This window comes from Entelurus aequoreus, linkage group LG27 (assembly GCF_033978785.1).
Source record: "Entelurus aequoreus isolate RoL-2023_Sb linkage group LG27, RoL_Eaeq_v1.1, whole genome shotgun sequence".
Lineage (NCBI taxonomy): Eukaryota > Metazoa > Chordata > Actinopteri > Syngnathiformes > Syngnathidae > Entelurus > Entelurus aequoreus.
In genome coordinates, this window is record NC_084757.1 from 16607952 (window position 1) to 16628493 (window position 20542).

The 20542-nt window shown below is 40.9% G+C and overlaps 1 protein-coding gene across 2 annotated transcripts in view; it reads right to left on the reverse strand.

Moving 5' to 3' along the window:
* Nucleotides 1-17570, reverse strand: part of fryl (furry homolog, like) — a 180379-nt gene extending 162809 nt beyond the window's left edge. For both annotated transcript variants that reach the window (XM_062039111.1, XM_062039110.1), the window contains exon 1: nucleotides 17388-17570. The gene's annotated coding sequence lies outside the window, so the exon portion shown is untranslated. The remainder of the gene's footprint in view (nucleotides 1-17387) is intronic.
* Between the last annotated feature and the right edge of the window lie 2972 nt (nucleotides 17571-20542).

Here is a 20542-nt window from a genome sequence, read left to right on the forward strand (position 1 = left end):
CCTTTAACTAGACTAATTTACAGTTCAGCACACACACTGTACAACTACTACTACTACTACTTTTTTTCTAAAGCCCATTTGCAAGGAGTACATTAAGAGGCACTCACAAGTATGGAATTATCGACAAAGCGGGCATTGTACTACAGCAAGTTTTAAATGTGATGAGACCAGACTTTTCTTACCTTCTGGTACCTGCTGATGTGTATTTGGGATCTGGATAAATCCTGAAAAATTGTGCGCATCCGCCTTGGTAGTCCGTGACGATGCCGTAGTCGATAAGCTTCTTCTTTTTCTCTATCTTCTTGTTATGGGACATTCATCCTCCGCTGTTGCCATTTCTAATATAAAGTAGCGTAAAGTTCTTACTTATATCTGTCAGTAAACTCGCCATGAAAGCGCTCAAACATAAAAGTTTAGTGGGTTTACATTATTCACCCAAGGAACTTAAGTTATTAGAGTTCCGGTCGGACGGTTTTTCACAGGACACATTTCCGGTGTTGTTGTTTCCGGATGAGGAGATGCTGCTCTGTTATTGATTGAAGTAAAGTCTGAATGTCATTAAAATAGTCAGCTCCATCTTTTGACACTTCTTCCACTCCCGTCCTTGCACGCTACACCGCTACAACAAAGATGACGGGGATAAGACGCTGTCGAAGGTGAGCCACGTAAATAAGACCGCCCACAAAACGGCGCATCCTGTCAGAAGATCTGTAAAACATAATCTTTGCAACTTTTTGACCAAAAAAACACCATTACATGTTAAGTAGACCACAAGGAAGTGTTTTCAATTTAGAAAAAAAAAAAATAATATGACTCCTTTAATGTGCCCTATAATCCGGTGCGCCTTATATATGAAACAGATCCAAAATAGACCATTCGTCGGCAATGCGCCTTATAGTCCGGCTCGCCTTATGGTCCGGAAAATATGGTATATATATTCTTGAAAAAGCCTGGCTTTTTATGTTTTCTATCGTATTGCTTTGTATATTATTTACTTACACTTAAGTAAAATAAATATGACCTATTACGGTCTATTTACATGGTATCAATGTAGAAATATACTGTACTACTCATCCATATGACATCAGCCTTATTTGTATAAACTACCCTGAACAGTGAAATGCAAATGAAACACAAACTACACAGATCTACAGAAACAGGAATTCAAAGCTCCTGAACTTTTGGCGAAAAAGGGTCTATAGATATCAATCGTGTAGACTAACCTACCGCTATCACAAGAGCATACCACCAACCACCAAACGACACATGCTTCTCACGGTGAGTAACTCGTCTGACTTCCCGTTTCAACTCCTCTGACAAACAGCGCATACAGACAAAAGTGACTCAAACTGTTGCAATCAGAGGTTCCTGTTCCTGTTCAAAGCCCACGCATTTCTCTTCTGTAGCTAAAAATATTTAACAAAGTCGTCCGCTCTTCAAGTAGATTAATGACTTTGAACTCTGTGCGATTAGACATTACAGATGACGCAAGTGCAACACTCCAGAGACAGAGAGGGGAGGGGGGGTCAAAAGGTCAGTGGAGCAAAAACGACCTGATCAATGGTTAACTCGACCTGAACTGATGATGCGCCCTGCAATTTTCTAAAGTGCAACAAGCGAGGATGCTGGAAGAAAGATAAAGGAGGGACTGCCTCTTTTGCACCTGTGTGTAGTTCACACGACATCGCTTAGGTGCCAAGACCCGTAAGGAATTGGAATCCAATTTTTTCATCACAAAATCTCATTGTTGTTACAGCCAGGTGTGTGTTTTTAATGTTACGAAAGTAAATACACAGCTGCAGCTATAGCTTATTTTAGTGATTGAGTAGTCTATCACAGTGTTTTTCAAACACTGTGCACACTAGTGAGCCGTGAGATACAGTCTGGTGTGCCGTAGGAGATTATCTAATTTCACCTATTTGGGTTAAAAATATTTTTTGCAAACCAGTAATTATAGTCTGCAAATGATGTGTTGTTGTTGAGTGTCGGTGCTGTTTAGAGCTCGGCAGAGTAACCGTGTAATACTCTTCCATATCAGTAGATGGCAGCCGGTAGCTAATTGCTTTGTAGATGTCAGAAACAGCGGGAGGCAGTGTGCAGGTAAAAAGGTATCTTATGCTTAAACCAAAAATAAACAAAAGGTGAGTGCCCCTAAGAAAAGGCATTGAACCTTAGGGAAGGCTATGCAGAACGAAACTAAAACTGAACTGGCTACAATGTAAACAAAAACCGAATGCTGGACAACAGCAAAAACTTACAGTGGAGCAAAGCGTCCACAAAGTACATCCGAACATGGCATGACAATCAACAATGTCCCCACAAAGAAGGATAAAAACAACTTAAATAGTCTTGATTGCTAAACCAAAGTAGATGCGGGAAATATCTCTCAAACATGAAACTGCTACAGGAAAATACCAAAAAAAGAGAAAAAGCCACCAAAATAGGAGCGCAAGACAAAAACTAAAACACAGGAAAACAGCAAAAAAATCAAAATAAGTCAGGGCGTGATGTGACAAGTCGTGACAGTACACCTACTTTGAGACAAGAGCTATAGTGATGCATGGTTGGTTATGCTTTAAAGACATATAAAACAATTGCGACGACGACTTTTTACTGTCAACTGGGTTTCGTTTGTTAATGATTTCTGCTGGTGGTGTGCCTACGGATTTTTTCAACGCAAAAAATGTGCCTTGGCTCAAAAAAGGTTGAAAAACACTGGTCTATCAATTAGTTTGTTCAATTAGTCGAGTAATCAGATGAAAACACACTGCATAGTAGGGTTATTAATTTTACAACAACTCACGATTTGTTTTAGAACCGATTTTTGATTCAACACGATTCTTGATTCAAACTGATCCTCGCTACATATTGTTTAGTACAAATATTAAAATAAAACCTTACTTAATAAAACCTTAGTTGCAAAAGCGCCTTTCGAGTGCAGAAATATGATACCGTATGTTCCGGACCATAGGGCGCACCGGATTATAATGCCCACTGCCGATGAGCGGGTCCAGTCAGGTCTATTGTCATACACAAGGCGCACCAGATTATAGGGCGCATTAAAGGGGTGATGTTGTTATTTTGTTTCTTCTAAATGTAAAACACTTCCGTGTGGTCTACATAACATGTAATGGTGGTTCTCTGGTCAAAATGTTGCATAGATTAGGTTTTACAGATCATTTTCAAGCCGCTTTTTGACCGTCGCAGTTGTGTGGGCTGTCTTATTTACGTGGCTCACCTTTGGCAGCGTCTTTTTTCCGTCATTTTTGTCGTAGCGTGCAAGGACGGGGGTGGAAGAAGTGTCAAAAGATGGAGTTAACTGTTTTAATGACATTCAGACTTCACTTAAATCAATACCGGAGCAGCATCTCCTCATCCGTGGCTCACTAGTGCAACAGCAATGCCGGAAATGTGTACTGTGAAAAACCATCAGACCGGAACTCTCTAATAACTAAAGTTCCTTGGGTGAATAATGTAAACTCACTACACCGGTATGTTTTAACGCTTTCATGGCGAGTTTACTGACAGATATAAGTAAGAACTTTACACTATCTTATATTAGAAATGGCAACAGCACAGGATGAATGTACCATAATAATTGGTGTTCTTTACTTGAGTCATATTGCAGTCTACACGTATCTCTTATGTATGACTGCCATCTACTGGTCACACTTATCATTTCACCATGTACCAAATAAAATAGCTTCGAGGTCAGTAAGCACAACCAAAATTATTCCGTACATTAGGCGCACCGGGTTATAGGGCGCACTGTCGAGTTTTGAGAAAATGAAAGGATTTTAAGTGCGCCTTATAGTCCGAAAAATAACATGGAAATGGCTTAAAAACAACTTTTAAAAAATGGATTCTTAAAAATATATATATATTTTTTTGTATAAATGTTTTAACTATACGAATCGATTTAGAATAGAAAGTAATAACAATAGCGATTTGGATGTGAATCTATTATATAGTCTTAATGTTACATAAGCGCAAAAAAAGTGCTCACTTGCAAGGCCAAACATGTCGCACAAGTCAATTGGAGAAAAAAAGAGTGCATGCCTATATGTGGCTGAAACCAGCACTAAATGGCAGGCTGGGGCTGGCCGTAATCACCACGTCTTCCTCAGCAGGAAACATGACTCGCTTGTCCTAACTGGCGAGGAAAGTGACGGAGGGTTAACCTTTGTGCTTCAGCACACAATACTCTTATCTTTTCCTTACCCCGGCATGACAAACACAAGCCCAAAATTGAATGTGGGGAATGGTACGACGTAGCTAAATATGGTGAAAAACTTTTGCGGCCCAACATGATGGCAAAAGAAGAGGGTGGTTTTCTTGGTCAAGGCAGACCCAAACATCAATTAAGCTCAAGCTCGGGATAATCTTCCTCAGCAGGGCTCAATTATGGTTTATTTCTAGCTTGACTCTGCTCTTGGAGAGCTGCACTCCACGCAATCACTGAAAGAAACTATAAGCAACTCCTAACTCAGTAAGTGCCGCAATGTTTTACAATACAAATACTAGTAGAAACATTCGCCAATTACATTAAGTGGTATCATATAGTGTAAAACTGTTTACATTATTTATTAATAGTGGTACAACAGTAATATGTGCCCTAAGAGCCTGTTTATGAGCGGCAAAAAAAATAAAAAATCTATCAAGGCAAAACCTCCTTCATCGAGGACATGAGATCGTCTATAGATCAGCCTGCCCATTGTATACGAACAGGGAGGAAAGATTTGTAAAAGGAGGTTTTATAAAAGTGTAGTGTTTTTTGGTTGATGGTTTTTTGAAGGCTTCACTACACATCTTAAAATGCAGCCTGGAGCTATAAAAACTATCTTTAACCCTTGTGTAATGTTCATATTGTTGTTACTCAGCCAGTGTTTGTGGGTCTGATGGACCCATTATTGGGATAAGGTAAACATCTGTTCAGTATTTTAAACATAAAAGTGTTTGATTGTGAGGCATTAAAAGCCACAAAATGCAACGGGTCCATCAGACCCACAAACGCTGACTGAGTAACAACAATATGAACGTTGCACGGAAAATTTCTCTGCCAGTTTCTGCATCCCACAGGGATTCTTCTTTTGTGTTTTTGCACCTGCGGTTCCCACACAAGGTTGCAACATTGTTTGTCAACACTGTCTGCTCTCATTTTCTCGCACATTTGACCCTCTGATATTCTGTGTACCTACACTTTGACCTCCTCCTGTCTAGGCCTGTTGTGTGTGTGTGTGTGTGTGTGTGTGTGTGTGTGTGTGTGTGTGTGTGTGTGTGTGTGTGTGCAACACACACAACATCCATTTCCACACTTCTTTTAGCCCCAGGTCCAGTGGACCTGGAAATCTTATATGTAATAGAAGTGTGTAGGGGGGGGGGGGGGGTGTGTATGGTGTGTGGCCATTAAATATGTATTCTGATATATGTTCTTCACAGAAGTCAGTGAGTCTCAGTTTGAAAAATGTATTCATTGTATCATTTTTCTTTTAATAAAAAATGAAAACGGGTCCCACAGACCCAAACACCACACAAGGGGTAAGGGGCAGTAAGGTTTGATTACTTAGTTTTTCTTTAACCAATATGCTAAACTAGCCTGATTCTGCTGTAAAATGTGAGAGTAATGTTAGCAGTTAGTGAGGTTACTTTTAGACCTCCACCCCAGATCACACCTCACTCCAACCCACTTCTCCAAAGTGGGCTGGCTCAGGGTGGAGGACAGAGTTAAACAACTTGCACTGAGCCTAGTCTATAAAATCCGCTACACCTCCCTGATACCGAAGTACATGTCAAACTACTTCCTTAATGTAAATGACCGCCATAACCATAACAGCAGAGGGAGCTCCACTAACCACGTTAAACCCATATTCCGATCTAACAAAAGGTCTTAACTCATTCTCTTTCTATGCCACATCAATGTGGAATGCGCTCCCAACAGGTGTAAAAGAAAGGGCATCTCTATCCTCCTTCAAAACCACACTAAAACAACACATCCAGGCAACTTCAACCCTAAACTAACTTTCTCTGATGACGCAATTGTTGATGACTGAAGTGTTGATACCAACCAATCCTACCCCCCCTCCATATCCCACACCCCGGATTGTAAATAATTCATTGTATATACTCTGATGATTATCTTGTGTGATGACTGTATTATGAAAATAGTATATATCTGTATCATGAATCAATTTAAGTGGACCCCGACTTAAACAAGTTGAAAAATGTATTTGGGTGTTACCATTTAGTGGTCAATTGTACGGAATATGTACTTCAATGTGCAATCTACTCATAAAAGTTTCAATCAATCAATCAATCACTGTAGCTCAAATAGCTGTGTTGCTAATGTTTGTGTCCAATTGTCACTTCATAAAAAGTATTGGGCTTGAAAATGTGACATAATAGATACAATGCATTGTGGGTTTTGCAGGGCTCTGAATAACGTATTGACATGATTGCCTCACAATACGAAGGTCCTGAGTAGTCGTGAGTTCAATCCCGGCCTCGGGATCTTTCTGTGTGGAGCTTGTATGTTCTCCCCGTGACTGCGTGGGTTCCCTCCGGGTACTCCGGCTTCCTCCCACCTCCAAAGACATGCACCTGGGGATAAGTTGATTGGCAACACTAAATTGGCCCTAGTGTGTGAATGTGAGTGTGAATGTTGTCCGTCTATCTGTGTTGGCCCTGCGATGAGGTGGCGACTTGTCCAGGGTGTAAACGCCTTCCGCCCGATTGTAGCTGAGATAGGCTCCAGCGCCCCCCGCGACCCCAAAGGGAATAAGCGGTAGAAAATGGATGGATGGATGGATGATTGAATGCAAGACTCTGTGCTAAAGTTGTGTTCTTTTCTTTAACAAGTTGAAAACATGGCACAAACATGCGGCGTTATCAACTGCCACAATCATTGTCATGATCGCTTCAGGGAAAAAAGTATTTGGTGAGATTTTTCTTATTTCCAGCGTGAAGGCAAAGCCAGGTAACTCGGGTTAGTGAGCTGATAAAAAGACAGCGAATAGCCTGGATAGCAGCCGTAAAACTATCAAACATGACTTTTAACGCCATCACCTGGTACATGTTGGTGTGTTCAAGGCATTTTCACACTGGTAAGATTGAATCAGAACATGTCTTATTCAGTCTCATACGTAACATTTAGTAGGCTTTCAGCTTTAGCCAAGCTAGCTGCAGGCCACACACTAAACACCGTATAGTATTTTGGAAAAAAACATGTTATCTGTTTACTTTCAGTTACGGGTAAGCACAAACATTAATTAGTATTATTTTCCGAGAAGTAGCACAGTGATCAAAGTATTTAAAAGTTGTTTTTGAATGTTCTCATTCATCCAGGTCATTGTAATCTCAGGGCATTCAATCGATCGCAACTGGACTGTTTGGTTTGTCTTAGAAGACATTTTGCCTTTCATCCGAATAGGCTTCATTAGTTCATGCTCATAGACTTAGATTAGTCAGATCTGGTCTTAGATTTAGATTGGTCAGATCTACTCTAGCGGCTGGTGCCAATACCTAAGTAGGCTTTATTAGTTCATGCTCATAGACTTTGTTTGTCAGATCTAGATCTAAGAATATTTAAAAGTTCTAATAGGCTTGGGGTTTTTTTTCAGGGAAACCTGCTTATGAGATGAGGCCGGATATTCTCACTCCATCTCGGACACATAAGAGAAGAAAGCCAAGGATTACGCAAAATTTGAACGGAGGACAATGAGCCTTAACAGACTTTGCAATCTGAAATTCTTCACCTGTATAAAAACTGACTCCTTGGACGAAATATAGACAAGTTTAGCTTCGACAATGGCAGCAGCTTACTCAAATTCTTGTCCATTGGACGTGCTCATATGGATCAAGTCCATCAATTTTACTTATTTTTTCATGGTAGCGCGCATTTAGAACACAGGTGACAAACTCCTTTTAGCTCAGGGGCCGCATGGAGGAAAATCTATTCCCACGCAGGCCGGACTGGTAAAATCATGGCATATTAACTGAAATATAAAATAAAGACAACTTCAAAATGATTTTCTTATCTTACTTGAACAAGCACATTACGAAAATGTGTACATTACAAATAATCCTCCTGGCAAAACACTTCAAGTTAGTTGAAAATCCTGAGGAAAAAAGTGGTGCAGTTTCAAAAACACCATGAAGAGCACAATGAATTTAGACACTGTCTCAGTGTATCTACAAAGCCATTAAACTTTGAACACTTCCTGTTTAGCACTCATGATGGCTGTTCTTTAAAGACGTGTTTGGAAAAGCAATCAAGTGTTTCTTAACCCGCTGCATTGGTGACATCAGCAACTGCCACAAGGTACAACACATTCATTTATCATTCAAATATTACACTTATAATATAAACAAAACAATTATGACACCATAACCAAAATTAATGTAACACACCCAGAAACTTAATCAATGTGAACATGGTAGATTTAAGCATAAAATAAAATACAACAAATATAGAAACACATTTTTTACAATAGAGTTCAGGGTGCGCATCGCGCCGTCAACCATTTGTTAGCGCTGCACGGAACTCTAACTACTACGAAGATGATGGTCATGTCGACTTAAGTCAAGGGGATAATTTATAAAGAAAGAAGGTATTGTGCGTCGATACTGCATCAGTCTGCCGTGAGCCACAACAGGAGCAGCGGATTGCGTGCACCTGCGCTGATTGGAGTAGCGTCAGCCAATCCAGAGGGCGCTTAAAGTAGGCAAACATGTCATCTTTAAACAGTATCATGTGTGACGTGGGTTACACTTGAATTGCTATTGCGACATCCAGTAAACACATTTAGAACAGCAGTGTCTTTCATTAAAAAATTGCAGCTCATTTTTATACTATACTATTTCATCAAACCCATTTTGCAGGCCGCGGGCCAAATTTTATCTGTTTACTGGCCGTGTCAGGCCCGCAGGCTGTACGTTTGACACCACTGCTTTAGAATGTCTTTGTCTCGAGACGGTCACTTGATTTTTTTATTTTGTACGATCCATTTTAATTCAGTTTGTTGCCCTCTCTCACATTAACACGGTTGCAAAACAGCCACGTATACAAAAACTTTGGCCAACAAAAATAGCTTATCACGGCCACACAATGCATTGCGAAATATACAAAATCATGAATATATTGAAGTATTTAAATTACTAGTTTGTGCAATTAAATGTCACAAAAGAATAAAAAGTTGTTTATTTTTTACAAAAAATGTGCATGTTTTCCATTTTTTTAAGTACCAGTTCAAAAATGTCAACGATACCCATCCATCCCTACTTAAGTACAGGCCAAAAGTTTGGACACACGTTCTCATTCAAAGCGTTTTCTTTATTTTCATGACTATTTACATCAGGGGTCCCCAAACTACGGCCCGCGGGCCGGATACGGCCCCCCAGCGTCCAAAATCCGGCCCGCGGGAAGTCCCAAGTTAAAATAAAAATAATAATAATTTTTTTTTGTATTATTATTTTTTTTAATTTGTCCTTACTAGTCCATTTTCTACCGTCTCCTAGCCACTCAGGCAAATCATATTGTCTAAAAATGCATTTTACCATCGATAACGTGACATGCAGCAAGTGGACTCTTTAAGTCAATTAGTGCGCGAGGAATATATATGTATGAATATATATATATATATATACATATATATATATATATATACATATATATATATATATATATATATATATATATATATATATATATATATATATATATATATATATATATATATATATATATATATATATATAATGGGTTATACTTGTATAGCGCTTTTCTACCTTCAAGGTACTCAAAGCGCTTTGACAGTATTTCCACATTCACCCATTCACACACACATTCACACACTGATGGCGGGAGCTGCAATGCAAGGCGCTAACCAGCACCCATCAGGGGCAAAGGGTGAAGTGTCTTGCCCAAGGACACAACAGACATGACTAGGATGGTAGAAGGTGGGGATTGAACCCCAGTAACCAGCAACCCTCCGATTGCTGGCACAGCCACTCTACCAACTTCGCCACGCTGTCCCTATATATATATATATATATATATATATATATATATATATATATATATACACACACACACACACACACACACACACACACACACACACACACACACACACACACACACAGACACATATACATATATACACATATACATAAATATATACACATATACATATATATGGACATATACATATACATAGACATATACATATATACACATTTACATATATATATATACACATTTACATATATATATATATACATATATACACACACACATTTACATATAATATATATATAGCGCGGCCCCCACCCAAATTGTTTTACCCCAATGCGGCCCCGGAGTCAGAAAGTTTGGGGACCCCTCATTTACGTTGTAGATTGTCACTAAAGGCATCAAAACTATGAATGAATACACGTGGAGTTATGTACTTAACAAAAAAAGGTGAAATAACAGAAAACATGTTTTATATTCTAGTTTCTTCAAAATAGCCACCCTTTGCTCTGATTACTGTTTTGCACACTCTTGGCATTCTCTCGATGAGCTTCAAGAGGTAGTCACCTGAAAGGGTTTTCACCTCACAGGTGTCATAGTTTTGATGCGTTCAGTAACAATCTACAATGTAAATAGTCATGAAAATAAAGAAAATGCATTGAAATGAGAAGGTGTGTCCAAACTTTTGGTCTGTACTGTACATAATATAAAGAATAAAGTTTATGAGACCTCTAAATGCAAACAAGATGGGAATTCTAGTATATTTTTTATCAATACACTACGAACTTACAAATGACCAGCATTTAAAAAAAAAGGAGCTGCCCATGTTGAAACAGGTGAAACAACGGCTGAATGGAGGTTACGGGGCATTGAAGCAGGTGCTGAAGGGCCTTCATCAGCCCAAATATTTGCTTTTGTCCCGAGTCACCTGTCCTGAGCCAGCGTAAACACACTTTCTGCAGTGCAACATAACAGTCAGCAGAACCAGGCAGAGGGGGGTCTTCGTTCAATAAGCAAGTTAGAGGAAGAAATACCCACGACCAACAACAGCACTTAAGGCAGCTTGTGTTTTGATGTTACGTGAGCATTTTTAAGACATTTTTTTAATGCTCAAATGCTGACTTCACGGTTAATCCATGCAGAGCAGCTTAGCGGGGAGGGCAGTTGCGGCATTTTATGGAGCTGAGTGTTTGCATCCATCCGCAGATACTCTTCAATGCCATTAATGTCTCAGCAGACTATAAAGCAAACTAATACCCTAATCACGAGAATTTCACCCATGAAGACCACTGCTATTATGAGATATGTTGTGTTTTTTTAAAGGGGGATCATGCAGCATATTTGTGCTCTGGTATTATGTTTTGTCAATTATTCACCCCATAGCAAATAACAGAAAAAAAAACTATTTTCCAGGGTCAACTTTTCCCCATTATAACACTTTATTAACTGTAGAGACCTGGTATTACCCAACACTGTTTTTGTTCTTGTTACTAACAAAATGCAGATTTTTTTCAAACCAGATTCTGATTGTGTTCCGTAGCATAAGGTTGTTTCAGGATAAAGTGGCACCTCAAATTAAGAGAGGCCCAACTTAGGAGTGTTTTGAGATAAGTGCTGTTTCTGGGCTAATTGTTATGCTTTAAGTTGCAAGCAAATATTTGAGTTTCACGTATCCCCGCCATTAGTTGCGGAGATACTGAAACAGATTGAGCCTAACGCCAGCAAAGAATTTTAAAATCATATTGAAATGGCGGACATTTATCCATGAAAATTTGAAAAAGCTACAGATGGTGTGTTTGAAGGAAAAGTAGCCAGAAAGAGATACCGTAGAAGTCCACTCTCCAAAGTAAATGCTGTACATTCTTATGACATTCTATTTATCCGTACAAAATTGATATTAAAATGTTTTTGTTCTTTTTAAGTCATGTTACATGTTAAAAACACCAATTAAATTGATTTTAATCAATTTTAACAAAATACATTGGTTTGAAGGCCTACTGAAACCCACTACTACCGACCACGCAGTCTGATAGTTTATATATCAATGATGAAATCTTAACATTGCAACTTATAAAGTGCAATTTTAAATTTCCCGCGAAACTTCCGGTTGAAAACGTCTATGTATGATGACGTTTGCGCGTGACGTCGATGGTTGAAACGGAAGTATTCGGACACATTGCATCCCAATACAAACAGCTCTGTTTTCATCGCAAAATTCCACAGTATTCTGGACATCTGTGTTGGTGAATCTTTTGCAATCTGTTTAATGAACAATGGAGACTGCAAAGAAGAAAGTTGTAGGTGGGATCGGTGTATTAGCGGCTGGCTGCAGCATCATAACCAGGAGGACTTTGACTTCGATAGCAGACGCGCTATCCGACGCTAGCCGCCGACCGCATCGATGATCGGGTGAAGTCTTTCGTCGCGGCGTCGATCGCTGGAACGCAGGTGAGCACGGGTGTTGATGAGCAGATGAGGGCTGGCGTAGCTGGAGCGCTAATGTTTTTATCATAGCTCTGACGAGGTCCCGTAGCTAAGTTAGCTTCAATGGCGTCGTTAGCAACAGCATTGCTAGGCTTCGACAGGCGGCACAGCATTAACCGTGTAGTTACAGGTCCAGTGTTTGGTTCGGTGTCTCCTGATAGTAGTATTGTTGATCTTCTGTCTATCCTTCCAGTCAGGGGCTTATTTCTTTGGTTTCTATCTGCATTTAAGCACGATGCTATCACGTTAGCTCCGTAGCTAAAATGCTTCACCGATGTATTGTCGTGGAGATAAAAGTCACTGTGAATGTACTTTTCGCGTTCTCGACTCTTATTTTCAAGAGGATATAGTATGCGAGGTGGTTTAAAATACAAATCCGTGATCCACAATAGAAAAAGGAGAAAGTGTGGAATCCAATGAGCCCTTTTACCTAAGTTACGGTCAGAGCGAAAAAAGATACATCCTGCACTGCACTCTAGTCCTTCACTCTGACGTTCCTCATCCACGAATCTTTCATCCTGGCTCAAATTAATGGGGTAATCGTCGCTTTCTCGGTCCGAATCGCTCTCGCTGCTGGTGTAAACAATGAGGAAATGTGAGGAGCCTTTCAACCTGCGACGTCACGCTACTTCCGGTACAGGCCAGGCTTTTTTTATCAGCGACCAAAAGTTGCGAACTTTATCGTCGATGTTCTCTACTAAATCCTTTCAGCAAAAATATGGCAATATCGCGAAATGATCAAGTATGACACATAGAATGGATCTGCTATCCCTTTAAATAAATAAAAAATCATTTTAGTAGGCCTTTAAGATTCAAGAGTTTTGAGTTAAGAGCTCTGTCAAAAAAAACAATTATGCTCTTAAGTTGAGGTAATACTGTAGGGAAAACTAATTTACACATTTGCATGTCACTTCTGTTTACAATTTTAAATGAGTTCTACATCTAAATACAGGTTTACAATACTCTGCTCTATTTACTGCATGCGGCCGAGGCATAAATTACATGACAGGCCTCAACTTGTTAATTGTAACTTTCTGAATACTTTAGGATCTTAATTTTTAATTAAAAAAAATGTAATCAAATGTGACAGTTACCATATATAACTGGCGAGGAGTTATTGCCTTACAGTCGGCTACGCTGCACGTGCACGTTTGTGTCAATGTTTGTCAGAATTGTCCCCACTTACCCTCCCATGATGGTTTTAACCGATTTAATGCAGATGAATACATGCGTAAACGTACTTTGACCCTCTGTGAGACGAGTCATATTGGACACACCTCTAGACAGCAAGCTGCACAGCAGACTGACCAGATTCCGCTGTAAAAACTACACAGGGCCAACAAACGCCTCATCATACAGTGCATCTGGAAAGTATTCACAGCGCTACACTTTTTGTATACGAAGCCACAAGCTTGGCACACCTATCTTTGGACAGTTTCGACCCATTCCTTCTTTGCAGCACCTTTCAAGGTCCATCAGGTTGGATGGAAGCGTTGGTTTTCATCCAGGATTTCTCTCTATTGTTGAATTCATCTTAGTCTAGTCAGGGAGGTCAATCTCACATAGCTACAGCATTCCTCTGTGGAGAGAGCAGAACCTTCTAGAAGGACAAATATATCTGCGGCAATACACCAATCAGGCCTGTATGGTAGAGTAATAAACAGAAGCCACTCCTTTGTAAAAAGTTTGTCAAAATAGAAACCAGGCACCGCTCATCACCAGGCCAATACCATCCCTACAGTGAAGCATGGTGGTGGCAGCATCATGCTGTGGGGATGTTTTTTAGCAGCAGGAACTGGGATACTAGTCAAGATAGAGGGAAAGATAAATGTAGCAATGTACAGAGACATCTTGAATGAAAACCAACGCTTTTCATCCAACCTGATAAAGACTGCGAGGTGCTGAAAAGAGGAATGGGCAAACTGTCCAGAGATGGGTGTGCCAAGTTTGTTGCATTGTATTCAAAACGACATGAGGCTGTAATTGCTGCCAAAGGTGCATCAACAAAGTTTTGAGCAAAGGCTGTGAATACTTATGTCCATGTGATTTTTTTAGATTCTTATTTTTAATATCCATCCATTTTCTACCGCTTGTCCCGTTCGGGGTCGCGGGGGGTGCTGGAGCCTATCTCAGCTGCATTCGGGCGGAAGGCGGGGTACACCCTGGACAAGTCGCTACCTCATCGCAGGGCCAACACAGACAGACAGACAACATTCACACACTAGGGCCAATTTAGTGTTGCCAATCAACCTATCCCCAGGTGCGTGTCTTTGGAGGTGGGAGAAAGCCGGAGTACCCGGAGGGAACCCACGCAGTCACGGGGAGAACATGCAAACTCCACACAGAAAGATCCCGAGCCCAGGGATCGAACCCAGGACCTTCGTATTGTGAGGCACACGCACTAACGCACTTAACCTGCTCAGTGGCCTTGTGGTTAGAGTGTCCGCCCTGAGATCGGTAGGTCGTGAGTTCAAACCGGGCCGAGTCATACCAAAGACTACAAAAATGGGACCCGTTACCTCCCTGCTTGGCACTCCGCATCAAGGGTTGGAATTGGGGGTTAAATCACCACATTAATTCCAGAGTGCGGCCACCGCTGCTGCTCACTGCTTCCCTCACCTCCCAAGGGGTGGAACAAGGGGATGGGTCAAATGCAGAGAGTAATTTCACCTCACCTAGTGTGTGTGTGTGACTATCCGTGGTACTTTAACTTTAACCCCTGTGGCACATTTTAAAAAATACAACAACAAAAAAACTTCTTACATTGTCATTATGGGGTATTGTGTGTAGAATTTTGAGGACAAAATGAATTCAATTTTGGAAAAAGGTTGTACCTAGAGATGTCCGATAATGACTTTTTTGCCGATATCCAATATTCTCCAACTCTTAATTACCGATTCCGATATCAACCGATACCGATATATACAGTCGTGGAATTAACACATTATTATGCCTAATTTTGTTGTAGTGCCCCGCTGGATGCATTAAACAATGTAACAAGGTTTTCCAAAATACATCAACTCAAGTTATGGAAAAAAATGCCAACATGGCACTGCCATATTTATTATTGAAGTCACAAAGTGCATTATTTTTTTTTAACATGCCTCAAAACAGCAGCTTGGAATTTGGGACATGCTCTCCCTGAGAGAACATGAGGAGGTTGAGGTGGGGGGGAGGTGTATATTTTAGCGTCCCGGAAGAGTTAGTGCTGCAAGGGGTTCTGGGTATTTGTTCTGTTGTGTTTATGTTGTGTTACGGTGCGGATGTTCTCCCGAAATGTGTTTGTCATTCTTGTTTGGTGTGGGTTCACAGTGTGGCGCATATTTTTAACAGCGTTAAAGTTGTTTATACGGTCACCCTCAGTGTGACCTGTATGGCTGTTGACCAAGTATGCATTGCATTCACTTGTGTGTGTGTGAAAATCCGTAGATATTATGTGATTGGGCCGGCACGCCCCCAATATTGTTGTCTGGGTGAAAATCGGGGGAAATTCGGGAGAATGGTTGCCCCGGGAGATTTTCGGCACTGAAATTCGGGAGTCTCCCGGGAGGGTTGGCAAGTATGACTGGGAGACGCAACTGCTCTGTACTTCTCCCTACGTCCGTGTACCACTCCGTACAGCGGCGTTTTAAAAAGTCATACATTTTGCTTTTTGAAACCGATACCGATAATTTCCGATATTACATGTGTTTGTCATTCTTGTTTGGTGTGGGTTCACAGTGTGGCGCATATTTGTAACAGTGTTAAAGTTGTTTATACGGTCACCATCAGTGTGACCTGTATGGCTGTTGATCAAGTATGCTTTGAATTCACTTGTGTGTGTGAAAAGCCGTAGATATTATGTGACTGGGACGGCAAGCAAAGGCAGTGCCTTTAAGGTTTATTGCCGCTCTGTACTTCTCCCTACATCCGTGTACACAGTCGCGCTTTAAAAAGTCATACATTTTACTTTTTAAAACCGATACCGATAATTTTGAAACCGATATCGATAATTTCCGATATTACATTTTAAAGCATTTATCGGCCGATAATATCGGCAGTCCGATATTATCGGACATCCCTACTTGTACATTAACAAAATGTGGAAAAAGTAAAGCACTGTGAATACTTTCCCCGACTGTTGCCCTCTCGGTTGTGCCAATGTGCACCACCACCACCACGCTTGGACACGTCAATCCCTCCTAACAAATTGTTATTTGCAAAGAGTGACCTCCTGCAGAAATAAATGTTGGGATGTTATACTCCTTTTACAACAACCACTGCATGTTTGTGTGTGTGTTTATTCAATGGGGCTTATTCTACAGTATGTTGTGCCAATACCTATAAGCAACACCAGGCTTGGCCATGCAAGTCTCTTCAAACACACCATATTTGCAGGAACAAGCGGTAGGAAAATGGATAGATGGAATATTGGGCTATTATTCATTTTTTTTAGAACAATTACTGCATGTGTGTTTGTACTTATTGCAACTGTATTGTGCATGAACACAATATTGTTTTAAATGACTACAATGCCAACACATCAGCATGTAGACTTTAAGATGCACAATAGCTATGAGCTAAATACTGTATTAGGGTTTTAAAAAAATACGCTAATGTAAAGAAAGAGAGATGCTAGTTAGCAACAACAGCAAGTTTGAAGTTCATATTTAACAAAGGCTACCATGCTAACTGGCAGCCTGCCTTACTACAAGTGCTCAAAAAGTAATGGTAAACAATGCGTCATTAGAAAAAAGGGAGATGTTACAGTTAGTCTGCTTTTAAAAAAAAAAAGTCCATGTAGCATGCTAGGCTGCGGTTAACCCTCAGCGACAAAGTTAGCGTTGACTACATCAGGATGCAACCACCGCGTCCTCGGCGGCTAACATTAGTGAACACACAAAGCGTTACTTACAACTTTATTCTCTCGCCCGTTAGTTGTTTGTGCTATTTGGCTGGCTCGCAGACGTCCTTTTCATTCGCGGAACAAGCCTTAACGTCCTGGCCCTCCTCCATTGGAAGGATTTGCGTAGTGGCGTGATTTTTTTTTTTTCCTCTTCAATCTGCCTCGGTGTTGAAAGTGCTCCTGTGTCAGAGAAGCCTGTGGTCACTTACTCCCGCCTTCTGCTTTGTGATTGGCTGCACTAGCTCACGCCTACATAGTGTATGGCTTTCCATTGGAGCAAATAGGTGCCTGTCCAGAAAAAGCCAAACGTCGATTGGACAACAGCCTGAGGGTGACATTCACATGGGTTGGCTTGTTTTGGACACCGGCGTACACCGGAAGTACTTCAGGCTGACGGGCGGGTAAGACATGCACGTTTAGGACAATTAATCAAGGACACGTAACACTTTAAAAGGAAGATACCCAGACTCGCACACTACTCAAGTGTATTTTATCAATGGAGTGCAAAATATGTTAAAATTGGGCAACTTGGGGGAGATACACTATATTGCCAAAAGTATTTGGCCACCCATCCAAATGATCAGAATCCGGTGTCCTAATCACTTGGCTCCATTTAGGCATGGAAACTGTTTATACAAACATTTGTGAAAGAATGGGCCGCTCTCAGGAGCTCAGTGATTTCCAGCGTGGAACTGTCATGGGATGCCACCCGTGCAACAAATCCAGTCGCGAAATGTCCTCGCTCCTATATATTCCAAAGTCAACTGTCGGCTTTATTATAAGAAAATGGAAGAGTTTGGGAACAACAGCAACTCAGCCACCAAGTGGTAGGCCACGTAAACTGACAGGGAAGGGTCAGCGGATGCTGAAGCGAATAGTGCAAAGAGGTCGCCGACTTTCTGCACAGTCAGTTGCTACAGAGCTCCAAACTTCATGTGACCTTCCAATTAGCCCACGTACGGTACGCAGAGAGCTTCATGGAATGGGTTTCCGTGGCCGAGCAGCTGCATCTAAGCCAGGGGTCACCAACCTTTTTGAAACCAATAGCTACTTCTTGGGTACTGATTAATGCGAAGGGCTACCAGTTTGATACACACTTAAATTGCCAGAAATAGCCAATTTGCTCAGTTTACCTTTAAAGGCCTACTGAAACCCACTACTACCGACCACGCAGTCTGATAGTTTATATATCAATGATGAAATCTTAACATTATAACACATGCCAATACGGCCGGGTTAACTTATAAAGTGACATTTTAAATTTGCCGCTAAACTTCCGGTTCAAAACGCCTCTGAGGATGACGTATGCGCGTGACGTAGACCGGGGAACACGGGTATGCCTTCCACATTGAAGCCAATACGAAAAAGCTCTGTTTTCATTTCATAATTCCACAGTATTCTGGACATCTGTGTTCGTGAATCTGTTTCAATCATGTTCATTGCATTATGGAGAAGGAAGCTGAACAAGCAAAGAAGAAAGTTGTCGGTGCGAAATGGACGTATTTTTCGAACGTAGTCAGCCACAACAGTACACAGCCGGCGCTTCTTTGTTTACATTCCCGAAAGATGCAGTCAAGATGGAAGAACTCGGATAACAGAGACTCTAACCAGGAGGACTTTTGACTTCGATACACAGACGCCTGTAGAGAACTGGGACAACACAGACTCTTACCAGGATTACTTTGATTTGGATGACAAAGACGCAGACGTGCTACTGTGAGTATGCAGCTTTGGCTTCTAAACATTTGATCGCTTGACCGTATGTGCGCAACTTTTTTTTGCGTATGTACGTAACTTTTTTAAAATATATAAGCTTTATGAACCTTGGGTTAGGTGAACGGTCTTTTGGTCTGAGTGATTGTGTGTGTTGATCAGGTGTTTGAATTGTATTGGCGTGTTCTATGGAGCTAGGAGCTAGCATAGGAGCTAGGAGCTAGCATAACACGTACCGTACCGTACGTGCGCGTCACGTACGTAACTTTTTAAAAATATATAAGCTTTATGAACCTTGGGTTAGGTGAACGGTCTTTTGGGCTGAGTGATTGTGTGTGTTGATCAGGTGTTTGAATTGTATTGGCGTGTTCTATGGAGCTAGGAGCTAGCATAGGAGCTAGGAGCTAGCATAACACGTACCGTACCGTACGTGCGCGTCACGTACGTAACTTTTTAAAAATATATAAGCTTTATGAACCTTGGGTTAGGTGAACGGTCTTTTGGGCTGAGCGATTGTGTGTGTTGATCAGGTGTTTGAATTGTATTGGCGTGTTCTATGGAGCTAGGAGCTAGCAGAGGAGCTAGGAGCTAGCATAACAAACACGCAGGTGTTATTATGCAGGATTAATTTGTGGCATATTAAATATAAGCCTGGTTGTGTTGTGGCTAATAGAGTATATATATGTCTTGTGTTTATTTACTGTTGTAGTCATTCCCAGCTGAATATCAGGTACCGTGAGTATGCAGCCTTGGCTGCTAAACATTTGATAACTTGACCGTATGTGCGCGTCACGTACGTAACTTTTTAAAAATATATAAGCTTTATGAACCTTGGGTTAGGTGAACGGTCTTTTGGGCTGAGTGATTGTGTGTGTTGATCAGGTGTTTGAATTGTATTGGTGTGTTCTATGGAGCTAGGAGCTAGCAGAGGAGCTAGGAGCTAGCATAACAAACACGCAGGTGTTTTTATGCAGGATTAATTTGTGGCATGTTAAATATAAGCCTGGTTGTGTTGTGGCTAATAGAGTATATATATGTCTTGTGTTTATTTACTGTTGTAGTCATTCCCAGCTGAATATCAGGTCACCCCCGGCTCTCACAGCATCTTCCCTATCTGAATAGCTTCAACTCCCCACTAGTCCTTCACTTGCACTTTACTCATCCACAAATCTTTCATCCTCGCTCAAATTAATGGGGAAATTGTCGCTTTCTCGGTCCGAATCTCTCTCACTTCATGCGGCCATCATTGTAAACAATAGGGAACTTTGCGTATATGTTCAACTGACTACGTCACGCTACTTCCGGTAGGGGAAAGCCTTTTTTTTATCAGATACCAAAAGTTGCAATCTTTATCGTCGTTGTTCTATACTAAATCCTTTCAGCAAAAATATGGCAATATCGCGAAATGATCAAGTATGACACATAGAATAGATCTGCTATCCCCGTTTAAA